Source organism: Morone saxatilis, unplaced genomic scaffold, assembly GCF_004916995.1.
Source record: "Morone saxatilis isolate NCDOM2014 unplaced genomic scaffold, NCSU_SB_2.0 Contig11, whole genome shotgun sequence".
Lineage (NCBI taxonomy): Eukaryota > Metazoa > Chordata > Actinopteri > Moronidae > Morone > Morone saxatilis.
In genome coordinates, this window is record NW_023339663.1 from 30,266,475 (window position 1) to 30,275,231 (window position 8,757).

Below are 8,757 nucleotides of genomic sequence, written 5' to 3' on the forward strand. Positions count from 1 at the left end.
CGGGCCGGCAGGGGTGGAGGTGGCAGAGGCCATGGTGGTGGTGGGCTGGACGTTCCTGTAGGCAGGGTCTACAAGTGATCCGGATAGTTTAATCGATTCAAAAAGGCATATACAAAACTATGGGCCGCAATAAGATACACCCATCCGAACGAACACAAGCGATGGATGCAATAATATTTAAAAGGAATAAAAGTCACATTGAAGCGCTACGGTAAATTCACAGATCACCGCCGCACTCGGACAACCCGGATCTGCTCCCTTGTACCCGTTAAGTGTCTTTTTTCCTGAATTAAAGATGTCCACAGCTGAAATGAATCAAATTTGACGAGTTGACGCACTGAGAACAAGTGAAGTGCGCCTCAACGCAAAGTGATCCTAAATGACGCAGCACATTTCCGTGTTTGATTTTCAAAATAATACTGTAAAGTTAAAAAAAAATGTATTTACTATGTAATCTAAGGTCAATTTTAATTTACTTTGCACAACATACTTATTGTAACAAGTAGCCTGTCATTGTCACCGCGGGTTTTATGTTAGAGTGGTGGTTTTTCACATCAAGGACCCCTGACCCAAATAGTCATACACTGTGTTATTTATGGGTACAATTATAGTAAAAAATAAACGATTCCTTTTTTTCTAAAAATGTAAAATAGAATTAGTTCATAATAGTGCTGAAACCAGAGAAGAGATGATGGCAGATGAAATCAGAACCTATCAAAGATTAATAATTAAAAATGGAACAGATGAAGTCAGTAATAACTAAGATAATAAAAGAGTTTGTAGAAGAAAAGTACGTCATGCACTGAAAAGGATGAAAATGCCACTAATATTAATAAGCCGTTACAACTTTACTTTGAAGGAAAACCCTGCCAACTTCCGTTATTTTTTGGTGTAACTCAGTTTAACTTGACAGGAGTGAGATTCCTGCAGGACATCAGCTGATAGAGATGACTGGCCGAAAGCCGGGAGCTGATGTCACTTATCACAAGACTACATTTAAAGGAAAGGGTTGTTTTCACAGCTTTTTAAATTCTATTCTTCACCCCGTACATTCAATATAAAAGGTAACACATTGTGATACAGTGTCTAGAAAAGTAAATGTGTTTATTTAAAAGATCTGCTCATCTGATGAAGGCCACATACCTCATATTCTGACCCACATTTCAAATAGATTGAATTAGAGTTAAGTTTCATCTTGGTCCAGTGTGCAACTTCTACAGTGTGATGTAAACCTGAAGCCATCAGTGCACCACTGTCATACTTCACTGTAAACTTTACAGTGAAGTATGACAGTGGACCCCAACCTGGGGCACCAGGGGGTCGGGACCCCCATTAGGGGTCGCCAAAGCTTCATGGGAGGTGGCCAGGGCTTCTCGATTTGAAGGCTTACTTACTTAAAAATATACACATTAGGCCTATATCTCATCATTATATTCATTCCTGTGACAAAAATGTAATTCATTTGATTCTTTTGATCAATTTTATTTTAAAAATTCGATTTCTATTTAAATACATTTTTATTTCAATCTATAAACTTTGAAGACCTGAACACAAGCTAATAATCTCAACTCTTTGGGTCCATTGTACAGTTGTTCTCTGTTATGCACTGAGAGTAATATAAAATAATCCTAAAATATAGCAAATTATTTAATATATAATCTGCTTGGATAATATTTTTTTCTTTAATTTAGCAGTCTCATTGAGATTAACATCTCTTTTCCAAGAGAGGCCTGAGAACAATAGGCATACACATCACACAATAGACCAAGAATGAATAAAAACAGGTGCAAGGAGCACTCATTCGGTAGAGCGTGCACACCATGTAGGCTTTGATTTCAACCTGCGGCCCTTTGCTGCATGTTGGTCCCCTCTCTCTCTACCTCCTTTACTGTAAATCACCTGTCCTACCTGTCTAATAGAGGCATAAAGAGCCCCAAAATATACATAAAACAAGTTCATCACAGAAAACATTAGAAAACAAGGCTTTAAAATCTCCACTCAAGTTTAAAGACAGTTTGCAGTTCATTTCATGTCATTGATATAAAAGGGGCATTACTGAAACCAGTTTACATTAGTGAATGCAAGAGGGATATCTAATGCAGTGGTTCCCAACCTTTTTCCTTAAGGGAGCCCTATTCTGTCATGGTGTAAACTTACTCAGTGACATATTTTATGGATATTTCATATTATATTCAATGCATCACAATAACAGTATAGAACAGCTGATAAACTGTACAATGAACCTGGAATTAACTAAAAATAACAATTTAATTTAGTTTTCTTCACAGTAATGAATGAATACTGTCTGTATAGTTTTCTTACAAGTCTTAAAATAAAGATGGTTTTTTGACCCCCCATGAAACTTTGGCGACCCCTAGTGGGGGTCCTGACCCCCTGGTTGGCAACCACTAATCTAGGGTTAGGTAGTTACTAGATTTAAATGAGAGTAGCAATGTGAGGTAATTGGAAGCTTTAACAGTAGAGCTTTGTAAACATGATTTCTTCTTGAATGTAAAATTCATCCAACCCTTTGATACAGAGAACAGTGATCGGTATGAAGTCCTTTGTGATAAAACATAATGCTCAATAGCTTTACAGCTGGAGAAAGACAGACATCCTGTAGTTCTACAAGAAGTCCAGTTTGATTGTTAATTTTTGAGTCAAATGTTGAATATGGATCTTGAAAGAGAATCTAATGTCAAGCCAAATTCCTACACTCTAAAAACAAATGTTCTGGCTCAACAAAAAAACAAAAACAAAAACAGTTTGCATCAATTGTTTTGAGTCATGACAACTGTTAATGCAATTAAGTTCAACAAATGCACTATATTGAGTTAGGGGAATTATATTGTCCCCCTACAATCAATCAGTTGTATGAACACATTTTTAAGTTGAGGCTTCTCATAAATTAACTTGTTTCAACTAGTTTTTCCCACATTATTTATGTCAGCAAAACTCATTGAAATAATGTTTGCAACTTCAAACCTCTTTTCATTGAGCAGGTATGTTTAACATACATTACATTAGTACATTCAGTGCTCAGAGTCCAACGATTCTGCATGTGGCATTGAGGTTATTAGGAAACAAAGTAAAAGGCACACAGGGAATGTTAAAACAAAATGACAGATTGAATAAAGAACTGTTCAAATACAAAAAATACAACTAACAAGGGGTTAGATATAAGAAACAAAATAAATAAATAAACAATTAATTAAATAACAATTATGTTGATAGCAAAAAAAAATGTGTTGACCAGAGATCCCCTCCCCTCCTTCCCCTCCTCCCTACAAATCATAATTATTGTGATTTGAATTGTCTCATTAAATGTAGTTGCACAAGTGTGGATGAAAGGGGGCGCCAGAGCTCCATCACACACACATAGTGATGCCTTGTACTGGACAGCTTCCAGGTGTGTGTGTGTGTGAACTCTCCCTCAATGATTAAATACATAATAATAATTCAGTTTGTACAATGTGGTATCAATCTATTCATATACAATATGATCTATTTACTAGCTGCTTCTAAATGGTTGTTACATTTTCTGTCTGTGCAACTGAATAAAACCTGCAGTATACTGTGTAATTGTATTATGATGCAGTCAGTTTACCATGCACGACTACAAAACCATTCTTCAATCTGCTCATAGTCTGTCCTCCATGCAGCCATGCATACAGTGTGTACAGTGTGTTTCCATAGAGCAGAGCTTTGAGGACCTTGAGGTCATCTGCTGACTGAAGCTTTTTGATGTTCTCATTAGTCAAAGTCAAAACCAGTCCCTTCATACACTGCCAGCTTCCATTCTTCACCTCATAATAAAAGCCTAGGGGTGGTGGTGTGTGTGCTGGGCCGTACTGTACACACGCACCCTTTGATCCCTCTTCTGGATGGCAGGGAGCTCTGTTTGGCTGAACTATGGGAATAATCAGGGTGTGTATTGCACTCAGGTGAAGGATGGATGCTGACAGAAACCAGGCTGCTGGATGTGAAACTGGTCTGATTGGGATGTTGGAAGGTTGGAGCTTTTTGCTTACATTTTATGCATTGTCTGTACTATGTGTGTATGTGTGTATTTCTGTCTCCCTCTGGGGGAAAAAATCTAGTCTATCTTCAACCCTCAGCTGTTTCAGCAAGTTTACAATGCCCCTGTAAACCTTCTCACTAAGTTTCTGAGAGAATGATTCCACATTCATGATGGGGGTCGGGATTTTTTCGATTTTCATTACAAGATAAAAATTCATGATACTGGTAATGGGGTAATGGCGTGATATGTACAGAAATATCGAGAGAAAGAAAATTCTCAGTTAAATTAAAGTTTTATTGTGTGTTTTGTCTTTTTTTGGCAAATTATTTACACTAAACTATAACGCTGGCAACCAGTGGTAAGGTGCATTACCACATCTACTGTGCTGGACTGTGAACCACACAGTGGGAATGGAGGGAAACAGATAATTCAAGATCTGGTTATGGAAGCCGTGAAATGCAAGGGACTTTTTCCACATCAGTTTATCGTTTAAAAATGTTTTTCCACCTGTGAAAACAAAACAAACAAAAATTTAAGCTTACAGAAGATTATCTTGAAATAAAACATTTCACCTTTTTTCACAGAATTAAAGTATTAAGTTAAGTATTTTAGTAAGAAAAATGGTCATGACGAAAAACAAATTTGCCTTGCAGGGCTTACATAGCCAGTGGATTATTTACACAATATTATCATATTGATATTATTAACACAATATCAATAAATCATTTTCAAATTATCATCAATATCGGTATATTCTGACATCCTTAATTCATGTTATTGCCAACAAATCCCATGACAATACAGAGGAAGAATATTTCAGACTGACTCTTAAACCCACCCTGTATATATGCATTACATTAATGCACTCCTGTTTTCTGTACAGCTTTCTTATCTTTTCTTGTCTTTCTTATCTTTATTTATTTATATTTTAAAAGTACTTTATTCTTGTGTGATTTTTGTGTGATTTGTATATTTTAATCACCATTGCACCAAGACAAATTCCTCGTATGTGTAAAAACCTACCTGGCAATAAATCTGATTCTGATTCTGATTTTAAAGAAGATATATCAGGCTCTGATACACACACAGTACATTGTTGGTTTTAACCTTTTCGTGGGACTTGTTGACGAGGGAAAATGTACAGTAATGCCAGACATTTTAAGAAAAAAGATTTTAGAATGGCCTCTATAGTAAGTTGGCTTATGATGATAATGGTGGTACAGAGTTTGATGAGTTGTTTAGAAGCAGCATGCCGTCCTTGGGAAGAAGTTTTAAAAGTACACCAAAATGTGCACTATAGTCTTCATTATGCTTGTCAGAGTTATTATATTATATATCATAATACAAATGCAAATGCATACACTGTAAAAAAGAAACGTCAGAAAAGAAACTCATCATTTCAAGGCGACTGTCTTCAATACATTTTTTAAGTTTTAAGTCACACTCAAACTTTTATGTTTTGAAAAAATCTGAAAAGAGTTTTGCCGGCCAATAATTTTTTGTTGAGAAAATTAACTTTTTTTCTTTAGAAAAACTTAAAGTTTAGAGTGAGCTGTGAACTGAAAACTTAAGTTTTTCTAAAACTTTTCTAAAGAAGAAAAGTAATCATTAATTATTACTAGTTTATTAAACTAGTCTTGAGTTTGACTTAAATTTGACTTGAAAAATTCATGGGGTCAGTTGCCTTGAAATTATGAGTTTTCTCAGCTTTCTTATTTACAGTGCAGTAGACAGGTGTAGATAAGTTGAATGTTTTTAACATAATACATAAAATATGAAATACTACGAAAAAAAATAAATAAAAATAAAGTTGATAAGTGGATCTTGACGTTTTTTTTTATTTATGTTATGCATGTCAAAGTACTGTTTCCAAGGTACTTTCATGCTCTGCTTTTAACGGCTTATACTGTTGGGTAGTTCCAAATATTATAATATATACAATTATATTTATATTTGATGTAAAATATGAATCTATAATGTTACTTGAGCCATTAAATAAATAGTAGTAGTGGAATCAAACGTAGAATATGTCTCTCTAAAATTCAGAGTGATGTATAGAGTAGCATCAAAAGTGCCACAAAGTTATATTTAAAGGGCCAGTTCACAGTCTGTCTTAATATTTTATAAAATTAATTTAGTTAATAATTATTAAAATTCAGGAAGGTAGGTAGAGCAGTAGGACATGCAGCTCCACACACTTCCTGGTACAGACACTGGCCCCAGGGATATTTAACTGATGGAAATGACTGCTCCTCCATATGCTTTCTGCTCCTCCACACCACATGGGACAGAGGGGTTGGTCATCAGGCTGCCTACGCACAGCTGCCTCAAGCTGCCAGAGACAAGCAGGAGCTGCTGGTAATGGGCTGATGTACCTTTCAGAATTAAGGCATATTTGAATCACACAGGAAAGTAGTTGAACATGAGATGTACACAATAAAAACGTCACAGCTGCTTGCTCGGTGGAAGGTAGAGATACCAATTCAAGAACTGACCAAGGACAATACGTACACATTGATGAGCCAGAGTTTGCCAGTATCTCCCTTTGCATTACACGTTAATGATAATTCAAACGTATGTTCCAAAACAGTCAGCTACAATGTTCACTTGTCCTACATATGACATAAACAGAAAAGAATTAACCCTGTTTATGTATGTTAGCTGTCTTGCAACCAAATATAACATTCCACTGAATAAACTAGCCCTTGATAAATTAAGTATAATACAAACAAAGGTTGTAATGGACTTCTCAGCACAATTTTGGCCTCGGCTGACAGCCGACGAAGATAGGAGGGTTGAGTCTCATTCCCACCCAAAGCGTTGGTATTTGAAAGTCTGAGAATGAGACTCATCAATCAACTATCTTTCTTGATTGGTTGTTTTCATTCGGCCCGTGGAGTCTTGTCTTGCAAAGTGCCATTAGGAGCACTAGGAGCGAGCCAGAGGAACCTGATTGTTTCAACCATTATCTGTCTCATGTTCTACTGTCAGGTATAGTGAAATTTCAGCAGATATGACAAACAGTTATTTTTGTCATGTTTAAGTTACCTAATTGCAGCTTTAACGTTTATCACATTGGAACAACAAGGGAGGGCAGAGTTGTGTTGAGGGAAGACTAAAAAAATGTGATGTACGTGTATGTGTTTTTACTTTTGAAAAAGTGATACGCGGAAGTCGATTTTGTGTCGTAACTTGACCTGGTCCCAAGTTGGTGTCAGTCCAGGCAGACGGCTGTGTGCCGCTCGGAGCTGAGACGCTTTACCCGGATGAAGAAAGGTACGCCGCGGTTGCGGGTCCGTGTGACGCACTCTGCGTCTCTGTCGGTCTCTGTCAGTCCTTTTGGGACGTTTCCGTGTTGGACTCGGGGTGTGGACTCTAGGTGCTCGGTGGATGATAAGGGCTTGTATTTGGAGAATACCTGGTTGCATCCCATATGAAGCGCATAGACCTACCGCCCCCTCAAAAAAGGTAAGGTGTTTATTTCTGCCCGAAACGGACTCTCAACGATCAGGCTGAAGCACGCCATTGAACCTACTGCTGCTGCCGGCCGGGTGAGACCGCTCACTGCCGATTCAGCCTCGTCGGGTCTCGGTGCCGCCTGAATCCGCATGAGCGCATTAACCGCCGTGGAAGCGTCGCTTACGTTTAGAAACTTAGACAAAGCGCTGTGATCTCCCACCACACGCTTCGTGGGTACACTTGCATCTGGACGAAAAGCACACGGGAGCAGGCTCCCTAGCTGCCGCTGTGGCACCGCACACTGCTCACGGATGCAGGTGAAGTCAGTGACGGAGAACTCCCTTTCCATACTCCTATGATATTCCCAGGGGCTTACTGTGTGACATTGGCAGCTAAAATTGAATGTTGAATTTGACCTAAGGGCCGTAGCTGTCTATTATTCATTATTCATTAATAACAGTTATCATTTAATCTAAAAAATGATTCATGAATAAATGAAAAATATCCATCAGATCTACCCATATTTTCCAAATTATATGGTTTTGAAAAGTAAGACGTTCAATGTGCAATATTTTGAAATATATAAATAAATGAATGTTAAAATTAATGTAATATTTGTCCTTTTTGCTTGCAATTATCAAAACATTTGTTGTAGAAAATCAAAGTGCCCAGAGTTTGAATTAATTGCAATTTTCATTTTCTTTTGGTAATGCTGTAGCACCACTACAGCAGATCTAATGAAAAGATATGGATGACAATAAGTTGGTCTTTATGTTACATAATCTTGAGGGCCCCATCTGTAGGTAGGCCCCTGAGTTAAAAACATTTTAATGGCGTTTGAAGGGGTGATTTAGATTGCACTTCTATTTTATAGCCTAAAACTTGTGAGAGAGAGGTTTTGAAGAAAGGCAAAATGAATGCAGACATCCTGACAATTTAGGCCTCCGTTCACACCTGCAAGCCTTAGGGCTCAACTCTGATTTATTGCTCAGAGTCAGATTTTTTGATTGAGTGATGTTTTTGATTTTGCTTTTCCACACTGTCATGAAAAAATCACATCATCACATATCAGCAAAAAAAATGATCTGGGTCACTCTGGCGCGTCCTTGAGTCCCTAGTATCGGTGTCATCCTCCAAAAACATGACTTGGTGGTAGACTTCCACTCCCCACAAAGGTGGGGTTTGGAGTGGTAAAACATGACTTTCTGTCATACACTTGTAGTCTCCAAGCCCAAGCTGTAATAAATCCATGACAAATCATGCGAGACAGATAGTCT